The following is a 27,920-nucleotide window of genomic DNA, read 5'->3' on the forward strand; positions in this document are numbered from 1 at the left end:
TGTTTAATCGTTTAGCTGAGGCTTAAAGTCGAATCGTAGCCTTGCCAGTCAAGACTAACAGATTCATGATTTTATTTTATAATAATAATTTTATTGAATGACAAATTCGAAAATGATCACTGGTAAATGTAGTAGTATAAAAAATGTTTTAAAGGTATAGTGGAGGATCTTTCCGAATTTTAGATAAGACCCGCCCTCTCCACTTTTTGAATAAGTTTGATTGATTCACCAGAATGATTGACAATTAGGAGGACCAATAGTATAGGTGATCCACCCGGAAGTAAAAAATCCTCCGCTATACCTTTAATAAAAAACAAACCAAAAAAAAATAAATTAGTCGCCAGGCCACCGGGATTTCTCCCGGTGCTCCCGATGGCCAGTCCGGGCCTGGGGATGTGAATTCGGCAGCGCTGCCAAAATCATACTCCCTTATGTAAAATACTTATTATTGAATATGAACACTTGTGCTTCTTTGCAGGTACTCTACAGGATGAGATGTGTCTCCAGAATGAGTTTTATGGGTCTAAAGTATGAATTAAGCAGTACTGCCAAAATTAAAATAGTCAAAATAGACTGCAGTGTCCTGATTACCCTGTGCCTTTAGGTAAATGTATATAATTATGTAACTATTTAGAACTGATTTCAGGCAAACACTATTTTCATTGCCACTAACAATGATACTGTCCTTCGCAGACATGCACAACCCTAAATCATGTCATGTTACTGATCAGTTGCTAGTTTTACTAATCAGTTTACTTTTAGTACCACTTTTATATCATATTTTTATAATTTCACTGATCTATTGTGAATAACATGTGATGGGAAAATCATTAAATGTTTTTATTTACAGTTTACATTGGAACATCCATTTCTGATTTGGGTTTTTATTTACTATTTACATAAATTTTGTCGATTTGCAATAAAGATCTTTAAAAAACCTGGCAAACAAATTGTATAGGTAAAGAAATGTACAATGTAGTTTTCAGAAAAAAAAAGAAAATTAACTCAAACCTTACATTAAATAAAATGAATGGTCACAATAAATCTTTGTGAGTATAATCCTCAAGGTTGACAAACTGGGCAGATGTAGTTTTTGTGTTTCCTTGAACGTTGAACACAGTTACAGTGAAACCAACGTGGGCACACATCACAGCCAATCTAAACATGTTGACAAACAAAATTTGAAGTCAAGCATATGTATTTTTGTTATCCATATCAAACAATACTTACATGAACATTATTATATCACCTTCAATTCATATGGCAAATTCAATAAAGGTTTGATAAAGGACAAAATTCTTTCTTGGAATGCTTACCCAGTTAGTCACTTTTTTTACCACTGTTTTTGTCCCCACATAGATGGCACAGGTCCTTAAGGTTAGCTAGTTGAGGATCATGCCAAGGCAGAATAAAAAGTGTTATCATAAAACAAGTTCTTAAAACATCACAAGTTTTTACAAGCAAATGAATAATCACATTTTTACCAACACTGTTAAATGGTTAGGGTACCAAAGAATTAATGAATATTGGAAATTTGAAACTTACCAGTGTTCTGCAAGACATAAGCAGCAATATTCATTCTCAGGGCAGCCACACTTTCCCCAGATGTGGAAAAGTGAAGCGACTGATTGTTTAAGAAACATTCTGCAAACTAAAAAAGAAAAGTGATTATGTAATTGCGAATGATGTTATCTTTTTATTTTTTCCTTGATGATAGTTTAGGGCTGCAAGACTGTCTTTCTTTAATAAAATAGAAGTGAGGGAATTCTAAAGAATGATGTCACTACTAGAATGATAACTACAATAAAGTCCCCCTTAACTTCTATTGTCAACAGTAACACTAAAATCTCCTTGTGTTGTTTTTCAATGGAAGTCACCATTAATTTCAATATTTATCATTGATATCCATTTACCATCCAGGATGACCATCTCCATTAATATTTACCTCTGGTGTTACACTAAGGAAAGAAAGTCATATATGGCATAATGATCCATTTAACTTACTTTCAAGACAAAAAGGCCCACAGGAACTGCCATCCTGTTGGCATGAATGTGGCAACGTGTCACATGCCCATTTGGGCACGTTGTAGCCCTTCTGTATCATTAAGGACCTGAAATATTTATGATTATGGGGTAAAAACAAAATAAGAATTTCATTGTACATAGGTACATATGATAATAAGAATCTTGAATTTGGAATTTATTGAATTAAATAGAATATTACGAAACACCTTTAGAGTTTCAGAAGATCTTGTTTAAAATGTTGATTTACCTTGTCACATTCTGACACCTTTGGATGTTTGTTGTGGTCTCTCCAAGAGGATCAAAGAACAGAGCCCTCTTCTCTTGTGGAATCATAATCTTAATAAAGAAATTGCAAATGATTACAAAACGCTAAAAAAAATATTGTATCCAACCACTTAAAAGATAATTAAGACCGCTTATAAAACATATAAACAGTACCGTCAGAGTCCAGTGCTGATTCTCGTTAATGACCCCAAAGATGTATTTGAATCTGTTTGGCTCCATCTGAAATTTCAGTTAAAATAAAATCAACATTTAATGCACAAGTATTTTGAGGTGTAGTGAGCAACAAACAAAAAAGCATTCCATGACCCAAGTTTGATTGCTGTTAAAAGAAATCTGACACTTTCTCCAATGTGACATGGCCCAGCCTGACCACTGGAAGACATTGCTACACCGGACTGTTTATTTAGAATCTGAAATTAATATATAATTAATATTGAAATAATAATAATTCATTAATATATTAATCAGAAATATTGCCTTATACTGTAAGTAAACAGCTAACATTCTACCATCCATCAAACAATTATATTTCTATTATCTGCACTTTACTTTAAATCATACTGACCTTGAGCATTTTACTATCTTTTAATAGTATAGTTTTCTTGTATATATATTTTTAAATAAATTATATTTTGTCACAACTGTGTCTTCCTTGAGTTGACAATGTAGTAAGAAGAGGCTCTACAAATTTGATCATTTATATTGACAAGGTGACTCCATGACTGGTGCCCCAAGGTAAAAGTTGCGAGATACTACTTGACCCACACACACACACACACACACACACACACACACACGAGATTACGTGGGACCAAAACTCACATTACCTCTATTGTCTGTTGTATGATATAATACACAACTGATGTCTGTGTGCGCATTCTCATCCTAGGGCGTCATATACTGACGCTTTTGACATTTCGTCTACATCGAACGCACATGGCACCCTTTAGCGTCAATATGAGACGCACAGAGCTTTGTTCGGTTATGGGTAGGTTTAAGTCTGGGGTAGGGTTAGGGTTAGACCGCTAGGAGGCGCCTTCTGGCCCATATCTATCTGCGTCTCATATTGACGCTAAAGGGTGCCATGTGCGTTCGATGTAGACGAAATGTCAAAAGCGTCAGTATATGACGCCTTGGGATGAGCACTACATAAGTTACATCTATGTTAATCACATTGATATTGCAGTTTGCAAAAAGTTGTGTACTAACCTTGACCTTTGCTTTTTTATGTTTCCATATGTCGCTCATTTCATATGAATCAATGCACACAGCCTTTTTTGTTGAATCCTTGTTGTACTTTTGTACCAAAAGGTACATATAAGCATTCATGATCTGACAGGAATAAATGAAGACATATTAGTTTCCAATAAGAAAAAAATATTCACAGAGGTGATCTGTTTAATGATGTTTAATGTTTCCTTTAGATGGACACGTTCATTTTGAACTTTGGATAGTTTTTCTTTGGACATTATGTGTTTGTAAAACATTATTTTAGCAAAATAATGAAATGTTGAAACAGTTTGATATGAAGTGGCTTCATTCACAAACCGTTGGATTTCATTAACACACTTAGGCCTATATATAAGATGTCTTCTTAGGTATAAAAATCTGTACAGTGTGGAAACCAATAAGAAAACACAAACCATTTCAGAAAAATAAAAAAACACATTTACTTATTTTGCCAACATAACATGTTGTACAAACACATTATTATAATGGCTAGATAAAAAAAATAACAACCTCAAGAGACAAGAGGCCAATTTAAAATAAATACTAAACAACATAATGGTGAATTCAATCTGAACTCAGATAAACATAAACAAAGCTAAACCACTGTTAATTCTCAATACTAACTTTTGAACATGTTTGACTTTTTTTTTTTTTTTTTTGCTTTTAAATATTAATTGTGTATATTGTCACAATTATGTTCTGTCTAGCTGGCACCTGTTCTTGTTAGTCCCTATAATTAGTTTATCTTCCTCCACCTCAGTTTGGTCCCTTAATGTAACAAGCAGGACAGTTATCTCCTTTGGAAATATACCTTCATCTGCCAAGCTGTGACATATATATTACTTATGTATTTAGTTATGAAAGATATAACTGGATAGGCATATAAATCACACAAAATTAGTTTCATGGAAAATATTTCATATATTAGAAATTAGAACTCAGCAAGATAACAATTTCCTAGTGAGTTGGTGCTTGTCTGATGAATGTCAGAGTAAAACAATTTGAAAGGCCCTATTTTTGAGATCAGCACATACAAGCTTTTTCCTTCCCAGGCTTCTCTGACACCTGTAAAATGTCAAAAACAAGCAAAATTAAAGCTGCAAGCAGCGATGAAAGGGCCCTCGCACCCGTGCCATCGTCACTCGTTGGCTTTAGGAAGACAGAGCATGGTTGGGCAATGTGCATTTAAGGAGGTATACAGTATATAGTAGTTGCTAGCATGTTTAGTATGTTTTTAGCATGCTTAGTACACAATAGGTATGTGGTTAGTACTGCATTACTGTGTTAACCAGTTCAGTTTCTGTTGGCAGTAGGTGGGGTTATATATCTGAATATTGCTTTGTAGATGTGTTCAGTGCAGGACTTTTATGAAGTATGTGAAGTTTGGGGCAGATTGGATATTGTATGTTTGAGTTACAACAACTTCCTTTAGCATTTCTAACATGCTTTAGAACTTAGCTATGTGTTGCTAGCATGTTTCTTGCATGTTACATATTAAGTTTGGGGCAGATTGGACTTTCCATGCCTGTGTTACAGCAAATTCCTATTTAATTGCAGCAATAGCATGCTTTAGCAATTAGCTAAGTGTTTGCTAGCATGTTTTAGCATGTTTCTAGAATGTTGTTAGCATGTTTAGCACATGCTGGCACTTTTTTATATGTTATTAGGAGTCCACAACAGTGTTTAACATGTCACTTCCTGTTGCCAGCAGGTGGCGCTTTGACTGTAACTGAATATGAGCATTGTCATGTGTTCAAGACAGAACGCTTATCAAAAGTGTGAAGTTTGGCGCAGATTGGACATTGCCTTCTTGAGTAACAACAACATCCTGTTTCATTATATTAGCATGCTTTAGCACTTAGCTTAGTATTGCTAGCATGTTTTAACATGTTTCTAGCATGTTTAGAAGTCAATGGTATTTTTAACATGTTGCTAGAACGGCATCAACGTGTTAAACATGACACTTCCTGTTACCAGTAGGTGGCGCTATTACTATAACTGAATATTCTCATGTAGATGTGTTCAGGCCATGACTCTTATCAAACGTGTGAAGTTTGGGGCAGACTGGACATTCCGTGCCTGTGTTACAGCAAATTCCTATTTAATTGCAGTATTAGCATGCTTTAGCACTAAGCTAAGTGTTTGCTAGCATGTTTTAACATGTTTCTAGTATGTTGTTAGCATGTTTAGCACATGCTGGAACTTTTTTATATGTTATTAGGAGTCCACAACAGTGTTTAACATGTCACTTCCTGTTGCCAGCAGGTGGCGCTATGACTGTAACTGAATATGAGCATGGTCATGTGTTCAGGACAGAACGCTTATCAAACGTGTGAAGTTTGGCGCAGATTGGACATTGCCTTCTTGAGTAACAACAACATCCTGTTTCATTGAATTAACATGCTTTAGCACTTAGCTAAGTTTTGCTAGCATGTTTTAACATGTTTCTAGCATGTTTAGAAGTCAATGGCATTTTTAACATGTTGCTAGAACGGCATCAACGTGTTAAACATGACACTTCCTGTTACCAGTAGGTGGCGCTATTACTATAACTGAATATTCTCATGTAGATGTGTTCAGGCCATGACTCTTATCAAATGTGTGACGTTTGGGGCAGATTAGACATTCCGTGCCTGAGTTACAGCAAATTCCTATTTAATTGCAGTAATAGCATGCTTTAGCAATTAGCTAAGTGTTTGCTAGCATGTTTTAGCATGTGTCTAGTATGTTGTTAGCATGCTTAGCACTTGCTGGCACTTTTTTATATGTTATCAGGAGTTCACAACAATGTTAAACATGTCACTTCCTGTTGCCAGCAGGTGGCGCTATGACTGTAACTGAATATGAGCATGGTCATGTGTTCAGGACAGAACGTTTATCAAACGTGTGAAGTTTGGCGCAGATTGGACATTCCATGCCTGAGTTTCAGCAACTTCCTGTTTCATGGCGAAACATCGAAATTTGTCAGGCCGCCGAGGACCCGCCCTTCGACGAAAACTCAAGATCTTCGCAATTTAACGTCGCAAAGGCCTTAAGATTACACTCACCAAATTTGAAGATGATCAGATTAAAACTGTAGGAGGAGTTCGTTAAAGTACGAGGCATGAAAATGGCAAAAACTGCACAAAAATCTGAGAGGAAGTTGAAAATGGCTGACTTCCTGTTGTGTTTAGGGCTACGCTCCAAGAGACTTTTTTGTAGGTATTAGGTCCTTACATGTATGTACCGAATTTCGTAAACGTACGTGGAACATAGCGGGAGGCGCACTCCGTTGAACTTTTATAGGTGGCGCTATCGAGCCATTTTGCCCCGCCCAATTCTGAAACCTATATCAGATGTAAATTTTCGCCAGTTCTGACGCGTGTGCAAAGTTTCGTGAGTTTTCGAGCATGTTTAGGCCCTCAAAAATGCGATTAAATGCGGAGAAGAATAATAATAATAAACAGAGCAATTCCAAGAGGGTCCTCACACCATCGGTGCTCGGGCCCTAACAATGCAAAGTTCTGACCAGACAGAATATGAAACTCTGAAGAAAATCACAATTGAGGTTACATGTCTATCTTAAATTATGCAATGGTGTTTCTCACAACTGGTGAATCCATGTGTTACTACTGTAATATGTATTATTATTATTATTATTATAACTGTCTAAATTGTTGTTTAAGTACATACGTGATTCTATTTCTGAAGAGCTGGACCCTGATAAAATCACAACTCCTGAGGATGATGTGGCATGAACTGGTGGTGGAGATGCCGGTGAGGAGAGACCTGAAGATACCACATGGACTGGGGGTGGAGAATGTGGTGATGGCACTGGTGGTGGTGGAGATTGTGGTGATGGCACTGATGGTGGAGATTGTGGTGAGGAGAGGGCTGACAAGACCACATGGACTGGTGGTGGAGAATGTGGTGATGGCACTGGTGGTGGAGAATGTGGTGGTGGAGATTGTGGTGATGGCACTGATGGTGGAGATACTGGTGAGGAGAGGGCTGACAAGACCACATGGATTGGGGGTGGAGAATGTGGTGATGGCACTGGTGGTGGTGGAGATTGTGGTGATGGCACTGGTGGTGGAGATACTGGTGAGGAGAGGGCTGACAAGACCACATGGATTGGTGGTGGAGAATGTGGTGATGGCACTGGTGGTGGAGATACTGGTGAGGAGAGGGCTGACAAGACCACATGGACTGGTGGTGGAGATTGTGGTGATGGCACTGGTGGGGGTGGAGAATGTGGTGATGGCACTGGTGGTGGTGGTGGAGATTGTGGTGATGGCACTGGTGGTGGAGATACTGGTGAGGAGAGGGCTGACAAGACCACATGGATTGGTGGTGGAGAATGTGGTGATGGCACTGATGGTGGAGATACTGGTGAGGAGAGGGCTGACAAGACCACATGGACTGGTGGTGGAGATTGTGGTGATGGCACTGGTGGGGGTGGAGAATGTGGTGATGGCACTGGTGGTGGAGATACTGGTGAGGAGAGGGCTGACAAGACCACATGGATTGGTGGTGGAGAATGTGGTGATGGCACTGATGGTGGAGATACTGGTGAGGAGAGGGCTGACAAGACCTCATGGACTGGGGGTGGAGAATGTGGTGATGGCACTGGTGGTGGAGATAGTGGTGATGGCACTGGTGGTGGAGATTGTGGTGATGGCACTGGTGGTGGAGATTGTGGTGATGGCACTGGTGGTGGAGATTGTGGTGGTGACAAGACCACATGGATTGGTGGACATGGATTGGATAATAATAAATAAATGTGTGATGGAAAGGAATACCACAATTGGAATGATTTCATTTTGCTCCTTAACTGATGACCTGCTGGCCTGACATGGTACACACTGTGCCACCTGTGACCAAAACAGTATAATGTTGGAAATCATTAGCATTTTATAATATTGCAAAAGTATTCATTCTGTACATGTTATTACCCAGGTGTCAATGTCCTGTGAATGCCAGGCCAGTAAAATCGTATAGATATTGCGTTTCGTGTTTTCTTTTGTCCTGTGTGAGCTCCGAGGCTGCTTGCGTGAAACTCCTCAAAAAGTTTGTTTGCCTCTTTCTGCCCCACACACAACTTTTAGTCTACTCTGTTGTTTTTTTCCTTTGTTCCTAAGGTAATACAATTCACCAACTATGAAAAGAAAAAATAGACAAAAGAGACAAATTAATCGCCAACATGGATCTGGGAATCTGAAGGATCTGGAGAGATTCTGTATGGAGGAATGGTCTCTGATCTCTGGTCAGGTGTTCTCCAAACTCATCAGGTATTATAGGAGAAGACTCAGAGCTGTTATCTTAGGGAAAGGAGGTTGAAAAAAGAATTTAATAAAAGGGGAAAAATATTTTTTCCCAACGTGTTTTAGAGAAAAACATTTATTTCATTATAACCATGTAACTATAGTTTTAATATCGTAAATGTTTTTTGTTTTTTACTGTAGTAATAAAAGTTTAATTTTTGTGATTACGAATGTCAGCTTTAAAATGCATGCAGTGCTGTATAGTGACACCTAGTGGCATAAAGTTAGGCATCTAAAAACTCGACTAATTTATACTGCTAGCGAATATAAATGGCATAAATGGTAAATTACAAAAGAGTGGGTGATTACCTCAAAATTTCTAGCCCATATTTTACTATTTATGCTAATTATATATTTTTAGATACAACTAAAAATTATTTGGATTTTTATTTATGCCGATTCAACTTTGCAGCGTTCATATTTTTTTAACGTGTGCATTGTTTAATCATGCATGTCCTCACGTTGAATAGCCTACGTTGCAGGCAACTATAAAGTAGTTGTATATTCTGTACTTTTTTTAACCTAAAAGTACGAACGCAAAAAGCATGTTGCACGTGCAACTTGCCTCACCTTTAGCATATGAGATACAAATTTAAGATTAAACTTTAGACCATTTTTACAAAGAGAACTGATAACATAATTTAAAAAATTGTAGATATTAAAAAATGTATGGCTCTTACCTTGGAGGTCAAAAGTGTTGGCCTTTTTTCTAAAATTTGATTTCTCCGTTTTGGAATACCCATCAGGGTATGAACCATTTGTTTTATAATTGAATATTTTTTTGTATATGTCAGGATCCATGTTAATCACCAAATTCAACAAGATAACCCAGTCAAGAAACGTCTGCAAACTGGTGGGTGTGGGGTGAGTGAGTGGGTTTACGTCGAGACAGCAGGAAATAACTTTAACAAATATAAAATTATTCAAAATAATTATACAATAAGAAAAATCATTTCAATTAGTGGGAGGAAATCCCTTGGTTCTGGGCAACTTCCTGTATAACCAACACAAAAGACAGTTGTAAAAAAAAAGATTTTATTAACAAAAGATACTACAATACTACTAATACTAATACAATACAATACAATGAAACGGCTAAAGAGTACTTAAATGCACAAGGATGTATAGAATATGGAGTATTGAAAGTACTGAAAATACAAGTGAACTATGTATGGTAAAATGTTATCTGATATGTAATAAGGTGTAAAATATCTGATGTCTAATTTAAACAACAACTGAATAACAATTTGTAAAAAGAAATCTGAAAAACTGATATGTTAAATCATAGACAGTTCACATGAACATACACACTATACACTAAAAAGAGTTTTGGTTAGTCAATAGTCAAGTTCCACGCAGTCACATGACATGAGTAATCTGGTGATGGCAACATCATGACTGGTAATAGGTGTGCGTGTCAATGCTCATGCATGACCAGTCAGTCACATGCCACAACTGTATGCCCTCGTGAGTTTTATAGTTGCTCTGGCCTGAACCACAGAATGAGAGTAGATCTGATACTGAGGTCTCACTTCCTGCCCTAGAAAATCTACTTTACACTGATCCAACAAATGGAGTTTTATTTGGAGTTTTATTATTGTCTGGCATTTGTCCTAGTATTTATTTATTTAATTATTTATTTTAGGTTAGCAAAAAATAAAAATGGATTCATTTAAATTCAATAATAAGTATTTTACATAAGGGAGTATGATTTTGGCAGCACTGCTGAATTCAGTAGAATTCAGAACTAAGGTTCTAGTAGTTTTTCCCCAATGCATTATTAGTTGTTATTAAAAGTACTTTTTTATCCAAATCTGTATTTTTGTATTCAAAAGTACGATTGAATCATCCCTGCAAACCTGTTGGTGGACAACTTAGTGGATAGTGGAAATATGCACTTAAACACTCTGGAGACCATCCCAGATGATGTCCCACCAGCAGAAGGCATTACCAGGGGCAGCCCATCCCGGTCCAGCAGCTCCACCAGGGTCTCCCTGCTCAGCTCAATAAAAGTCTACTTTTTTTTCTTATTTTATGTACTGTAAAGTTAAATGTTTATGTTGATTTTATGTTTAACGTATGTTGTAAATAGTTGGAAAAAGTACTTTAATGTAGCCTATAGAACAAATGATTTTCATTTACCAATTAAATTTTTTTTTTAAAGGTGTAGAAGAATGTTTCATGTAGAAATTATAAAAATAAACAATGTCCAGAACAATTCATTCTCTTTTATTTACACATTTAAAGTTGCATAAAAATAATGTACAGAATTTCTTTCCTTTTGAAAAATTAAAGTTAAAAAAGTTAAACAAGAATATGTAGAAAAAATATATATTTTTCAATCATTTTCTCAAGAAGAGAAAACAGCCTGTCCATCCTGTTGGAAACTTTATTCCGTCATCGAAGCAAAGACCTGGGGGCCGTTCTTCGTACGTCGCTAACTCAGTTAGCTGGATTTGATTGTTGACGATTTGGCATGATCTTGGATAGTTTGGTTCTTCGAAGCTCATCCTGGACTTGCTGTCATAGCAACAGGTGCGCAATCTTAAACCTGCTCGGGAGCTTATTTCATGTAAACAGGATTAGATCGCGGCTTCATAAGCGGAGTTGATACGGGAAGTCCAGCGCAGCGCGATAGTGCACTTTCTGAGATGTATATTTTTTCTCGTGACTCGTGAGATTGTCGTTTACATTATTAAATTGTTGGAAACGCACATTTATTTTCGACTTGTCGGAGTCTGGCTTTAACTACAGCACAAACTGTTTGCATTGCCCTAAGATTATTTGCGAGTGGCTCTTTCCTTTACACTATTGGAGATGCGGAGAACTTGATGGAAAGTTCTGTCTGTCGTGTCATTCGGACTTTACCTGGCGCTTTTAGGTTTAAAAAACAGTTTTAGGTTTTTTTGTGGCATTTCCAAGCCACTTAAGACCCAATGTTGTAAAGCAGTTTTTTTTCCGTTTTTTTTGGGCTATCATAATTTTTTATGAAGATCACGCAATCATTACCATGCCGATTACAGTGTCACTCAGGCTTCACTAACGTGATTGGTACCATAGACTATAGGCTAGACCATAGACTGCCATCAAGGCCTCAATGAAGGGGATTATGAACATAAAGGGGGTTCACAATGTAAATGTGCAGCCCAGTTACTACTGGGATTCTTAATATTCAATAAATTATATCAAATTAAAAAAAGGCAGTTGACTAAAATCTTCCATATCACAAATGTGAAAGCAAAATGGCCAGGATCTGTGCATGACTTAAGAATTTTCAGAAATTCACATTTATGCACATTATTTGAAAGTGGTAAGGAAAGTTCCACAATTAAATATCAAGCTCACTGTATTACATACACTTATGCTGATCCTAACAGAACTGCATTTTTTCATAGGTGATTATGACATGTTCCTGCAGACAGGTGTTTTATGACCCCATTCCCTGACCCAAACCAGTTACAATGCAGCAGCCAGGACAAGGGCACACAATGAAATTAACTTTGGCTAAAGGGAAGATTTCAGTGTCTGATAAGTCTGAGGGTTGCACACCTGACAGGGCCTGTGACATTGTTGCATGTGCCATATTACACAACATTGCCAAAAAAACCCCCACTTTTCATTAAATGTTTAATAAAAGACAAATATGCTTAGTTCCTTGAGTTTTATTTCAATAGTTCTTTGTAAAGAAAAGCCAGTGTTCAAGTGCCTGCAACAAGAGATATTAGACACATGCCTCATGCAACAAATAAAAGGAAAAGTTGTCTATACACTGCCCACCTGTAGGCCTATGTCTCCTCTGTCTGTGCAGACTCTTCTGTAGGCCTTTCTGTAGATGTGGAATCCTGCAACTTATATTGCAGCCATAAAGCATACAAGTATATATTAAGTAAAGTTATTTATGCACTTGCAGGTAGGCTAGTTCCTCCATATGAAAGTTGTCTGAGAGGGTTTATTCACTGTCCAGTGCAATGGAAACAAATGGACATTACAAAGTCTTATACTTTCTTTCCTTTGGAAAGTTAGAAAATGTCCACTTACTGCACATACTGTATTTCAGCCACCACTTTCTTGGGAACAGATACAAGTGTTGGTGTATTATGTAAAAGTGCACAAAAGAGGAAAACACAATGTCATTACAATGAACTACACTCGGGAAAAATGTGATCAATAACTCATGGCAAAATATTTTACATTAACATAAGTTTATCAGTTTTCACTTTCACAAGTCAAAGCAATTCATCATTACTCAAGATTTAACAGTTGAAATGACTATACGGCCTTAATTTAATGCAGCAAAAATAATTTTACAGTGTAGGCTACTAAGATCTTTTCTTTTCTTTTTTTTCAGCCTTTTTCTTGGTGGCTTTTATAAACAGACAACCATTTATTTAACAGTGCCTTTTATAAAAGAGACTATAATATAACTAAAAATTACCATTATGTAGAATATTTTTGTACTTCACTTTTATTTGTTCCCATGTTCTAGTGTGGTGACTCTGACATTACAATGAATAAAGTAATTATGCAATTATTAAAATACAAAAATATAGGCTAATAAGTGATAAAAACATCTAACATGGCCACTTCTAACGGATTTAAATTGTCTGCTACTTTTTGCCAGCCCTCTCTCCTGGCTTTTGCAGACTTTGAGGTGTTCCCTGGCGTTTTGATTAAACATTAAAATTCCGAATTAACTTCGACTATTAGTTCTTGCTCTGCTGCGGAGAAAAACTGAGCGCGCTCTTTGGCCACGCTGAGCAGCCAATAGCAGCGTTGCTGATCAATGTTTCTACTATCGATACATGTCCCCTTTTAACCCAGCGCATGAACGCGCAATTATCTCAGATAACTCAATCCAGCTATACTAATCATATCCGGCAAGTGTGTTCGAAGAACCGAGTTAGCCAGATCATGATTAGCACGATGATATCATCTTGGATGTGTCATTTGATCTCGGATGTAATAAGTAATGTACGAAGAACGACCCCCCAGGAGACGCTGGGATCGCGTTCAAACAGATTTTATTCTTTATTGAGCGTGGCTGCGGTTCGTCCAACAATCTAAATCTAATACAGTATGCATTCTTAATGCGCATGTGAACGCCATCAGCGTTTCTCCCAGGTTCGCGTTTAAAGTCTATGTAGAGAGAATGGTGTCGTCTTAGCGGCCTCTAATTGAATAACAAATGATCGTTGCAACGGAAGCGAATCAAATCAAAACTAACTTTAGCCGGAAAATAACTTTTTAAAGAACCGCTATAAAGCCAAAACAATCTCTGTTACCTTAAATTATACGTTTATCTCTATAAAGCTGCTTTGAAACAATCTACATTGTGAGAAACGCTGATGGCATTCACATGCGCATTAAGAATTGGTTCTATAGTTATGTGCGTTTGAATATATGTGCGCAGGTTTGTAATTCCCTACAAACCAAGCCTAAACAAAGTACTGGTCTTTCCTTATAAATTTTGATACAGAATTTTATTTTATTTTGTCACTTCGGGGTAGGTACGCGAAACGAATTTCTCGAAAACGCTTTATCTGTAGAGTGGTAAAGGGATCCTCCATAGGGAGAAACTAGTTGGCACTTCAGCACTGCGTTGTCATCGGGTCCAGGCGAAGGTCCTTCGTCAGATCTGGATACGGCCTGGATCCGGCAGGCTGTGGGAAAACCTCGGGATAAACAAAGACACTAAAATTTGCGGATGCCATTCTACTTATGATGTAACGAGTACATCAGGATTTATGGGAAGTGTTCCCGGTTCCGGCTGACCTAATCTACGCAGCCTAAGATTGAAAAATAGAAGTCTATAATGTATTATGTGAATGCTAGGTCAAAGAGATTTTTTTATTCTAGCTTTGAACTGACAGAGTTTGTCTGCTTCCCGGACAATGTTAGGAAGACTGTTCCAAAGTTTTGGTGCTAAATAGGAAAAGGATCTACCGCCAGCAGTTGATTTTGATATTCTAGGTATTATTAACTGGCCAGAATTTTGAGATCGCAATAGACGTGAAGGACTATAATGCGTTAAGAGCTCGCTCAAGTACTGCGGAGCTAAACCATTTAGTGCTTTGTAAGTAATCAGCAATATTTTAACATTTATACGATGTTTAATAGGAAGCCAGTGCAGTGTTGACAGAACAGGGCTAATATGGTCATACTTCCTGGTTCTGGTAAGAACTCGAGCTGCTGCGTTTTGGACCAGCTGTAATTTTTTTATTAAGCGTGCAGGGTAACCACCCAGTAGAGCATTACAATAATCTAGCCTTGAGGTCATGAACGCATGTACTAATTGTTCCGCATTTGTCAATGAGAGCATAGGGCGTAATTTAGATATATTTTTAAGATGGAAAAATGCGGTTTTACGGATACACGTGACTTTCAAATGAAAGATTGGTATCAAAGAGCACACCCAGGTTCCTAACCGACGAAGAAGATTTGACAGAGCAGCCATCAAGTGTTAGACAGTATTCTAGGTTATTACGTGTGGGAGTTTTTTTGTCCAATAATTAGAATCTCTGTGTTTTCAGAATTTAGAAGTAGGAAATTACTAGTCATCCAGTTTTTTATATCAGCTATGCATTCCGTTAATTTTGTGAATTGGTAAGTTTCGTAAGGTTTTGAAGAAATATACAGCTGAGTATCGTCAGCATAACAGTGAAAGCTAATTCCATGTTTCCTAATGATATCGCCCAAGGGTAGCATGTACAGAGTGAACAGCAACGGTCCTAGTATTGAGCCTTGTGGTACGCCATACTGAACTTGTGATCGACAAGACATTTCTTCATTTACTGCTACAAACTGATAACGGTCAGATAAGTATGATTTAAATCATGCTAGCGCAATTCCACAAATGCCAACATGGTTTTCTAGTCTATTTAAAAGAATGTTGTGGTCAATGGTGTCAAATGCAGCACTAAGATCAAGTAACACCAACAGAGAAATACAGCCACGATCGGATGATAAGAGCAAATCATTTGTGACTCTAATGAGCGCTGTCTCAGTACTATGGTACGGTCTAAATCCTGACTGAAAATCCTCGCAGAATTAATTTCTTTCAAGAAAGGAACACAGTTGTGAGGATACTGCTTTTGCTAATATCTTTGACAAAAAAGGCAGATTTGAGATCGGCCTGTAATTGACTAGTTCCCTAGGATCAAGTTGCGTTTTTTTAACAAGCGGTTTAACCATAGCCAGCTTAAAGGTTTTTGGTACATATCCTAGAGATAAAGACGAATAAATGATATTAAAAAGAGGATCTATGACCTCTGGGAGCATCTCTTTCAGTAGCTTAGTCGGTATAGGGTCTAACATACATGTTGTCGATTTAGACGAATTAACGAGTTTGCAAAATTCTTTCTCTCCTATAGCAATGAATGAATGAATCGAATTTTTCCTCAGGGAGACAACAATGCACTCCCTGATGCGATACTGTAGTAGACGGTTGTATAGTTATAATTTTGTCCCTGATATTATCAATAGCTTTGAACTGACAGAGTGTGTCTGCTTCCCGGACAATGTTTGGAAGACTTTTCCAAAGTTTTGGTGCTAAATAGGAAAAGGATCTACCGCCAGCAGTTGATTTTGATATTCTAGGTATTATTAACTGGCCGGAATTTTGAGATCGCAATAGACGTGAAGGACTATAATGCGTTAAGAGCTCGCTCAAGTACTGCGGAACTAAACCATTTAGTGCTTTGTAAGTAATCAGCAATATTTTAACATTTATACGATGCTTAATAGGGAGCCAGTGCAGTGTTGACAGAACAGGGCTAATATGGTCATACTTCCTGGTTCTGGTAAGAACTCGAGCTGCTGCATTTTGGACCAGCTGTAATTTGTTTATTAAGCGTGCAGGGCAACCACCCAGTAGAGCATTACAATAATCTAGCCTTGAGGTCATGAACGCATGTACTAATTGTTCCACATTTGTCAATGAGAGCATATGGCGTAATTTAGATTTTTTTTTAAGATGGAAAAATGCGGTTTTACGGATACTAGACACGTGACTTTCAAATGAAAGATTGGTATCAAAGAGCATAGTTATAATTTTGTCCCTTATATTATCAATAGACACATTAAAGGGTTAGTTCACCCAAAAATGAAAATGATGTCATTAATGACTCACCCTCATGTCGTTCCAAGCCCGTAAGACCTCCCCGTTCATCTTCGGAACACAGTTTAAGATATTTTAGATTTAGTCCGAGAGCTTTCTGTCCCTCCATTGAAAATGTATGTACGGTATACTGTCCATGTCCAGAAAGGTAATAAAGACATCATCAAAGTAGTCCATGTCACATCAGTGGGTTAGTTAGAATTTTTTGAAGCATCGAAAATACATTTTGGTCCAAAAATAACAAAAACTACGACTTTATTCAGCATTGTATTCTCTTCCGGGTCTGTTGTCAATCCGCGTTCATGACTCCGCAGTGACGCTGCTGACGTAAGACGCTGCTGACGTGTTATCTGGTGCGCCCGAGCTTCGTTTACAGTCTGAGAGAGACGCATGCTGTATTCAAGCTATTCTACATTGTTTGTATTTTGGTATTGCTATATTTTTAAAAATGGTGCGCAAGTGGTAACACCAGGTTAACACGTCAGCAGCGTCTTCTGCGGAGTCGTGAACGCGGATTGACAACAGACCCGGAAGAGAAAACAATGCTGAATAAAGTCGTAGTTTTAGTTATATTTGGACCAAAATGTATTTTCGATGCTTCAAAAAATTCTAACTAACCCACTGATGTCACATGGACTACTTTGATGATGTTGTTATTACCTTTCTGGACATGGACAGTACACCTTACATACATTTTCAATGGAGGGACAGAAATCTCTCGGACTAAATCTAAAATATCTTAAACTGTGTTCCGAAGATGAACGGAGGTCTTACGGGCTTGGAACGACATGAGGGTGAGTCATTAATGACATAATTTACATTTTTGGGTGAACTAACCCTTTAAAGACACATCTCTTTGACCTAGCATTCACATAATACATTATAGACTTCTATTTTTCAATCTTAGGCTGCATAGATTAGGTCAGCCGGAACCGGGAACACTTCCCATAAATCCTGATGTACTTGTTACATCATAAGTAGAATGGCATCTACGCAAATTTTAGTGTCTTTGTTTATCCCGAGGTTTTCCCGCAGCCTGCCGGATCCAGGCCGTATCCAGATCTGACGAAGGACCTTCGCCTGGACCCGATGACAACGCAGTGCTGAAGTGCCAACTAGTCTCTCCCTATGGAGGATCCCTTTACCTCTCTACAGATAGAGCGTTTTCGAGAAATTCGTTTCGCGTACCTACCCCGAAGTGACAAAATAAAAATAAAATTCTGTATAAAAATTTATAAGGAAAGACCAGTACTTTGTTTAGGCTTGGTTTGTAGGGAATTACAAACCTGCGCACATATATTCAAACGCACATAACTATAAAACCAATTCTTAATGCGCATGTTAACACCATCAGCGTTTCTCACAGGTTCGCGTTTAAAGTCTATGTAGAGAGAATGGTGTCATCTTAGCGGCCCCTAATTTAATAACAAATGATCGTTGCGACGGAAGCGAATCAAATCAAAACTAACTTTAGCTGGAAAATTACTTTTTAAAGAACCGCTATAAAGCCAAAACAATCTCTGTTACCTTAAATGATACGTTTATCTCTATAAAGTTGCTTTGAAACAATCTACATTGTGAGAAACGCTGATGGCGTTCACATGCGCATTAAGAATTGGTTCTATAGTTATGTGCGTTTGAATATATGTGCGCAGGTTTGTAATTCCCTACAAACCAAGCCTAAACAAAGTACTGGTCTTTCCTTATAAATTTTGATACAGAATTTTATTTTATTTTGTCACTTCGGGGTAGGTACGCGAAACGAATTTCTCGAAAACGCTTTATCTGTAGAGTGGTAAAGGGATCCTCCATAGGGAGAAACTAGTTGGCACTTCAGCACTGCGTTGTCATCGGGTCCAGGCGAAGGTCCTTCGTCAGATCTGGATACGGCCTGGATCCGGCAGGCTGCGGGAAAACCTCGGGATAAACAAAGACACTAAAATTAGCGTAGATGCCATTCTACTTATAATGTAACGAGTACATCTGGATTTATGGGAAGTGTTCCCGGTTCCGGCTGACCTAATCTACGCAGCCTAACATTGAATTATAGAAGTCTATAATGTATTATGTGAATGCTAGGTCAAAGAGATGTGTCTTTAAAGGGTTAGTTCACCCAAAAATGAAAATGATGTCATTAATGACTCACCCTCATGTCGTTCCAAGCCCGTAAGACCTCCGTTCATCTTCGGAACACAGTTTAAGATATTTTAGATTTAGTCCGAGAGATTTCTGTCCCTCCATTGAAAATGTATGTATGGTATACTGTCCATGTCCAGAAAGGTCATAAAAACATCATCAAAGTAGTCCATGTGACATCAGTGGGTTAGTTAGAATTTTTTGAAGCATCGAAATTACATTTTGGTCCAAATATAACTAAAACTACGACTTTATTCAGCATTGTATTCTCTTCCGGGTCTGTTGTCAATCCGCGTTCACGACTCCGCAGAAGACGCTGCTGACGTGTTAACCTGGTGTTACCACTTACGCACCATTTTTAAAAATATAGCAATACCAAAATACAAACAATGTAGAATAGCTTGAATACAGCATGCGTCTCTCTCAGACTGTAAACGAAGCTCGGGCGCACCAGATAACACGTCAGCAGCGTCTTACGTCAGCAGCGTCACTGCGGAGTCATGAACGCGGATTGACAACAGACCCGGAAGAGAATAAAATGCTGAATAAAGTCGTAGTTTTTGTTATTTTTGGACCAAAATGTATTTTCGATGCTTCAAAAAATTCTAACTAACCCACTGATGTCACATGGACTACTTTGATGATGTCTTTATTACCTTTCTGGACATGGACAGTATACCGTACATACATTTTCAATGGAGGGACAGAAAGCTCTCGGACTAAATCTAAAATATCTTAAACTGTGTTCCGAAGATGAACGGAGGTCTTACGGGCTTGGAACGACATGAGGGTGAGTCATTAATGACATCATTTTCATTTTTGGGTGAACTAACCCTTTAATGTGTCTATTGATAATATAAGGGACAAAATTATAACTATGCTCTTTGATACCAATCTTTCATTTGAAAGTCACGTGTCTAGTGTCCGTAAAACCGCATTTTTCCATCTTAAAAAAAAAAATCTAAATTACGCCATATGCTCTCATTGACAAATGTGGAACAATTAGTACATGCGTTCATGACCTCAAGGCTAGATTATTGTAATGCTCTACTGGGTGGTTGCCCTGCACGCTTAATAAACAAATTACAGCTGGTCCAAAATGCAGCAGCTCGAGTTCTTACCAGAACAAGGAAGTATGACCATATTAGCCCTGTTCTGTCAACACTGCACTGGCTCCCTATTAAACATCGTATAAATGTTAAAATATTGCTGATTACTTACAAAGCACTAAATGGTTTAGCTCCGCAGTACTTGAGCGAGCTCTTAACGCATTATAGTCCTTCACGTCTATTGCGATCTCAAAATTCTGGCCAGTTAATAATACCTAGAATATCAAAATCAACTGCTGGCGGTAGATCCTTTTCCTATTTAGCACCAAAACTTTGGAACAGTCTTCCTAACATTGTCCGGGAAGCAGACACACTCTGTCAGTTCAAAGCTATTGATAATATCAGGGACAAAATTATAACTATGCAACCGTCTACTACAGTATCGCATCAGGGAGTGCATTGTTTCATTCATTGCTGTAGGAGAGAAAGAATTTTGCAAACTCGTTAATTCGTCTAAATCGACAACATGCATGTTAGACCCTATACCGACTAAGCTACTGAAAGAGATGCTCCCAGAGGTCACAGATCCTATTCTTAATATCATTTATTCGTCTTTATCTCTAGGATACGTACCAAAAACCTTTAAGCTGGCTATGGTTAAACCGCTTGTTCAAAAAACGCAACTTGATCCTACAGAACTAGTCAATTACAGGCCGATCTCAAATCTGCCTTTTTTGTCAAAGATATTAGCAAAAGCAGTATCCTCACAACTGTGTTCCTTTCTTGAAAGAAATGATATCTGCGAGGATTTTCAGTCAGGATTTAGACCGTACCATAGTACTGAGACAGCGCTCAGAGTTACAAATGATTTGCTCTTATCATCCGATCGTTGCTGTATCTCTCTGTTGGTGTTACTTGATCTTAGTGCTGCATTTGACACCATTGACCACAACATTCTTTTAAATAGACTAGAAAACCATGTTGGCATTTGTGGAATTGCGCTAGCATGGTTTAAATCATACTTATCTGACCGTTATCAGTTTGTAGCAGTAAATGAAGAAATGTCTTGTCGATCACAAGTTCAGTATGGCGTACCACAAGGCTCAGTACTAGGACCGTTGCTGTTCACTCTGTGCATGCTACCCTTGGGCGATATCATTAGGAAACATGGAATTAGCTTTCACTGTTATGCTGACGATACTCAGCTGTATATTTCTTCAAAACCTAACAAAACTTACCAATTCACAAAATTAACGGAATGCATAGCTGATATAAAAAAACTGGATGGCAAGTAATTTCCTACTTCTAAATTCTGAAAAAACAGAGATTCTAATTATTGGACAAAAAAACTCCCACACGTAATAACCTAGAATACTGTCTAACACTTGATGGCTGCTCTGTCAAATCTTCTTCGTCGGTTAGGAACCTGGGTGTGCTCTTTGATACCAATCTTTCATCTGAAAGTCACATGTCTAGTATCCGTAAAACCGCATTTTTCCATCTTAAAAATATATCTAAATTACGCCCTATGCTCTCATTGACAAATGCGGAACAATTAGTTCATGCGTTCATGACCTCAAGGCTAGATTATTGTAATGCTCTACTGGGTGGTTGCCCTGCACGCTTAATAAACAAATTACAGCTGGTCCAAAACGCAGCAGCTCGAGTTCTTACCAGAACCAGGAAGTATGACCATATTAGCCCTGTTCTGTCAACACTGCACTGGCTTCCTATTAAACATTGTATACATTTTAAAATATTGCTGATTACTTACAAAGCACTAAATGGTTTAGCTCCGCAGTACTTGAGCGAGCTCTTAACGCATTATAGTTCTTCACGTCTATTGCGATCTCAAAATCTGGCCAGTTAATAATACCTAGAATATCAAAATCAACTGCAGGCGGTAGATCCTTTTCCTATTTAGCACCAAAACTTTGGAACAGTCTTCCTAACATTGTCTGGGAAGCAGACACACTCTGTTAGTTCAAAGCTAGATTAAAGACACATCTCTTTGACCTAGCATTCACATAATACATTATAGACTTCTATTTTTCAATCTTAGGCTGCATAGATTAGGTCAGCCGGAACCGGGAACAATTCCCATAAATCCTGATGTACTCGTTACATCATAAGTAGAATGGCATCTACGCTAATTTTAGTGTCTTTGTTTATCCCAAGGTTTTCCCGCAGCCTGCCGGATCCAGGCCGTATCCAGATCTGACGAAGGACTTTCGCCTGGACCCGATGACAACACAGTGCTGAAGTGCCAACTAGTCTTTCCCTATGGAGGATCCCTTTACCACTCTACAGATAAAGCGTTGTCAGGAAAATTTGTTTCGCGTACTTGCCCCAGAGTGATAAAATTAAATTAAATTCTGTATAAAAATGTATAAGGAAAGACCAGTGCTTTGTTTAGGCTTGGTTTGTAGGGAATTACAAACCTGCGCACATACACTGCTCAAAAAAATGAAGGGAACACTTAAACAACACAATGTAACTCCAAGTCAATCACACTTCTGTGAAATCAAACTGTCCACTTAGGAAGCAACACTGATTGGCAATTAATTTCACATGCTGTTGTGCAAATGGAATAGACAACAGGTGGAAATTATAGGCAATTAGCAAGACACCCCCAATAAAGGAGTGGTTCTGCAGGTGGTAACCACAGACCACTTCTCAGTTCCTATGCGTCCTGGCTGATGTTTTGGTCTTTCTTAAATATCCAGTTCTGCTGTTGTTTCAGTGTACTATTTAAGTCAAGGTAAGGCTATTTTCGATTCTGTAATAATTTTGAATTTTTATCTTCACATAAATCTGTATTTTATGTATACGCGTTCACACTTTAAATAACAGCCGTGTCTGGAAAGAATTACAGTTAGAATTTTATTACACTTAAGTCCAACGGTAGTTTCGATTCCTTCCATTTGCGAATTATTTGCTTTTGCTGTGCTAATTGCTGGACCGAGACAGCAACTGTGAATTAAGGGTTATAAACCAGGTTAGACCGAGGCCAGAGCCAGGACAAGCGGTCAGTCTGTGAGACTGTCAGAGCGTGCTGGTGGTCTTTCTTAAATATCCAGTTCTGCTGTTGTTTCAGTGTACCATTTAAGTCAAGGTAAGGCTTTTTTCGATTCTGTAATAATTGTGAATTTTTATCTTCAAGTCAAGTCATCTTCATTTATATAGCGCTTTTAACAATGTAGATTGTTTCAAAGCAGCTTTACAGAGATAAACGTATAATTTAAGGTAACAGAGATTGTTTTGGCTTTATAGCGGTTCTTTAAAAAGTAATTTTTCAGCTAAAGTTAGTTTTGATTTGATTCGCTTCCGTCGCAACGATCATTTGTTATTAAATTAGGGGCCGCTAAGACGACACCATTCTCTCTACACAGACTTTAAACGCGAACCTGTGAGAAACGCTGATGGTGTTCACATGCGCATTAAGAATTGGTTCTATAGTTATGTGTGTTTGAATATACACTGCTCAAAAAAATAAAGGGAACACTTAAACAACACAATGTAACTCCAAGTCAATCACACTTCTGTGAAATCAAACTGTCCACTTAGGAAGCAACACTGATTGGCAATCAATTTCACATGCTGTTGTGCAAATGGAATAGACAACAGGTGGAAATTATAGGCAATTAGCAAGACACCCCCAATAAAGGAGTGGTTCTGCAGGTGGCGACCACAGACCACTTCTCAGTTCCTATGCGTCCTGGCTGATGTTTTGGTCACTTTTGAATGCTGGCGGTGCTTTCACTCTAGTGGTAGCATCAGACGGAGTTTACAACCCACACAAGTGGCTCAGGTAGTGCAGCTCAGCCAGGATGGCACATCAATGCAAGTTGTGGCAAGAAGGTTTGCTGTGTCTGTCAGCGTAGTGTCCAGAGCATGGAGGCGCTACTAGGAGACAGGCCAGTACATCAGGAGACGTGGAGGAGGCCGTAGGAGGGCAACAACCCAGCAGCAGGACCGCTACCTCCGCCTTTGTGCAAGGAGGAGCAGGAGGAGCACTGCCAGAGCCCTGCAAAATGACCTCCAGCAGGCCACAAATGTGCATGTGTCTGCTCAAACGGTCAGAAACAGACTCCATGAGGGTGGTATGAGGGCCCGACGTCCACAGGTGGGGGTTGTGCTTACAGCCCAACACCGTGCAGGACATTTGGCATTTGCCAGAGAACACCAATATTGGCAAATTCGCCACTGGTCCCCTGTGCTCTTCACAGATGAAAGCAGGTTCACACTGAGCACATGTGATAGACGTGACAGAGTCTGGAGACGCTGTGGAGAACGTTCTGCTGCCTGCAACATCTGTGAAGAGCACAGGGCGCCAGTGGCGAATTTGTCAATCTTGGTGTTCTCTGGTAAATGCCAAATAGGGGTGTGACGGTTAGTATATAACCGTGAGACTGACGGTTATAGTTGAACACCGTCATTAGAACTCTATAACCGCCAAAACCGTGTTATTAAAATATTTTTTACAAACATTTATCGTAGAGAATGTTTAAATACTAATTAAAAACAATTGTTAACAGTCTGTGTTATTAATGGTCTACGTCGTCGTTTCCAACTGTATTTGATTCTTTGCCAAGTATCCCCTGACCGACCGCCAATCATTTGAGATAGAAATAAAAGCTATGACTATGATATAGTGATGTGCTATCATTATGAGGTTTATTAAACAAATGAAAAACATTTGCAATAAACATTAGCAATAAACATTTGCAATAATAAACAACGTACCATTACCGATAACTGATCGTACAGTTTAGTTACCCCTTATAATTGAATAAAGTTATCAAACAGTCTGCACTGCATAAATTATACTAATCCTTATTAAAGGGATAGTTCACTTTGAAATTAAATGTTGGTATGTTTTAGCTTACCTCAAGGGCATCCAAGATGTAGGTGTCTTTTTTTCCGCAGTAGTTTCAATTTTGATATTTTGATAGGTCAAACCGTTCTTGTCTGTCAGTCATATAATGCAGGTCGATGGTCACCACCTCAAAGAGCATGCACAGAGTCCAAATTAAAACAATTCCCGTCGTCCAAATTAAACAATTCCCCATCGTAAGTACACATTGATGGCCTAAGACACGAAACGAGCGGTTTGTGTGAGAAAACGAACAGTATTTATATCGTTTTTACCTCTTGTACACAGCCACGTCCAAGTGATCTTAGAGCGCGGGCGGGTATAGATATGAAGACTTCAGATGCAAAAGCCTCTAAGTGCCATATGAAATTTTCTTCTAAAATGATCCTTTTTATCAAGCTTGTATGTTTATGTTCAGTTATTTCACTTTAATGGCAATGAAAATTACCTATTAATTGTCATTCAAGTGAAATTACTGAACCTAAATATACGAGCTTGATAAAAATGCTCATTTTAGAAAAAAATTTCAGATGGCACTTAGAGGCTTTTGCATCTGAAGTCTTCATATATACAATAGAAGTCGCCTTGGCTACAGCAGTTCATTGGAACGAAACCGTAGCCAAGGCGACATCTAGTGTATATATCTATATCATTATATGACTGACAGACAAGAATGGTTTGACCTAAAAATATCAAAATTGAAACTACTGCGGAAAAAAAGACACCTACATCTTGGATGCCCTTGAGGTAAGCTAAAACATACCAAAATTTAATTTCAAAGTGAACTATCCCTTTAATAAGGATTAGTATAATTTATAATTTATGCAGTGCAGACTGTTTGATAACTTTATTCAATTATAAGGGGTAATTAAACTGTACGATCAGTTATCGGTAATGGTACGTTGTTTATTATTGCAAATGTTTATTGCTAATGTTTATTGCAAATGTTTTTCATTTGTTTAATAAACCTCATAATGATAGCACATCACTATATCATAGTCATAGCTTTTATTTCTATCTCAAATGATTGGCGGTCGGTCAGGGGATACTTGGCAAAGTATCAAATACAGTTGGAAACGACGACGTAGACCATTAATAACACAGACTGTTAACAATTGTTTTTAATTAGTATTTAAACATTCTCTACGATAAATGTTTGTAAAAAATATTTTAATAACACGGTTTTGGCGGTTATAGAGTTCTAATGACGGTGTTCAACTATAACCGTCAGTCTCACGGTTATATACTAACCGTCACACCCCTATTTGGCATTTGCCAGAGAACACCAAGATTGGCAAATTCGCCACTGGCGCCCTGTGCTCTTCACAGATGTTGCAGGCAGCAGAACGTTCTCCACAGCGTCTCCAGACTCTGTCACGTCTGTCACATGTGCTCAGTGTGAACCTGCTTTCATCTGTGAAGAGCACAGGGCACCAGTGGCGAATTTGCCAATATTGGTGTTCTCTGGCAAATGCCAAATGTCCTGCACGGTGTTGGGCTGTAAGCACAACCCCCACCTGTGGATGTCGGGCCCTCATACCACCCTCATGGAGTCTGTTTCTGACCGTTTGAGCAGACACATGCACATTTGTGGCCTGCTGGAGGTCATTTTGCAGGGCTCTGGCAGTGCTCCTCCTGCTCCTCCTTGCACAAAGGCGGAGGTAGCGGTCCTGCTGCTGGGTTGTTGCCCTCCTACGGCCTCCTCCACGTCTCCTGATGTACTGGCCTGTCTCCTAGTAGCGCCTCCATGCTCTGGACACTACGCTGACAGACACAGCAAACCTTCTTGCCACAGCTCGCATTGATGTGCCATCCTGGCTGAGCTGCACTACCTGAGCCACTTGTGTGGGTTGTAGACTCCGTCTCATGCTACCACTAGAGTGAAAGCACCGCCAGCATTCAAAAGTGACCAAAACATCAGCCAGGACGCATAGGAACTGAGAAGTGGTCTGTGGTTACCATCTGCAGAACCACTCCTTTATTTGGGGTGTCTTGCTAATTGCCTATAATTTCCACCTGTTGTCTATTCCATTTGCACAACAGCATGTGAAATTGATTGCCAATCAGTGTTGCTTCCTAAGTGGACAGTTTGATTTCACAGAAGTGTGATTGACTTGGAGTTACATTGAGTTGTTCAATGTTCAAACCGATCTCGGTCCCCATTGACTACCATAGTATATCTTTTTTCCTACTATGGAAGTCAATGGGGACCGAGATCTGTTTGATTACAAACATTCTTCCAAATATCTTCCTTTGTGTTCAGCAGAACAAAGAAACTCATACAGGTTTGGAACAACTTGAGGATGAGTAAATGATGACAGAATTTTCATTTTTGGGTGAACTATCCCTTTAAGTGTTCCCTTTATTTTTTTGAGCAGTGTATATTCAAACGCACATAACTATAGAACCAATTCTTAATGCGCATGTGAACACCATCAGCGTTTCTCCCAGGTTCGCGTTTAAAGTCTGTGTAGAGAGAATGGTGTCGTCTTAGCGGCCCCTAATTTAATAACAAATGATCGTTGCGACGGAAGCGAAACAAATCAAAACTAACTTTAGCTGGAAAATAACTTTTTAAAGAACCGCTATAAAGCCAAAACAATCTCTGTTACCTTAAATTATACGTTTATCTCTGTAAAGCTGCTTTGAAACAATCTACATTGTTAAAAGCGCTATTATAAATGAAGATGACTTGACGATAAAAATTCAAAATTATTACAGAATCGAAAATAGCCTTACCTTGACTTAAATGGTACACTGAAACAACAGCAGAACTGGATATTTAAGAAAGACCACCAGCACGCTCTGACAGTCTCACAGACTGACCGCTTGTCCTGGCTCTGGCCTCGGTCTAACCTGGTTTATAACCCTTAATTCACAGTTGCTGTCTCGGTCCAGCA

General features: G+C 38.5%; 1 protein-coding gene across 2 annotated transcripts in view; it reads right to left on the reverse strand.

Annotated features, from left to right (window-relative positions):
* The window catches only part of LOC309509429 (radial spoke head protein 4 homolog A-like), a gene marked incomplete at its 5' end in the record, with an annotated part of 106,611 nt that overhangs the window by 75,853 nt on the left and 2,838 nt on the right, over positions 1 to 27,920 (reverse strand). Inside the window, one exon of one of the 2 annotated variants that reach the window (XR_014209901.1) lies at positions 11,442 to 12,910. The exons of the other annotated variant lie outside the window; for it this stretch is intronic. Of the gene's footprint in view, positions 1 to 11,441; positions 12,911 to 27,920 lie in introns of those variants that run through there. 2 annotated transcript variants of the gene reach the window in all.

The sequence above is a fragment of the Leuciscus leuciscus genome (assembly GCF_965113295.1).
Source record: "Leuciscus leuciscus genome assembly, chromosome: 11".
Taxonomy (NCBI): Eukaryota; Metazoa; Chordata; class Actinopteri; order Cypriniformes; family Leuciscidae; genus Leuciscus; species Leuciscus leuciscus.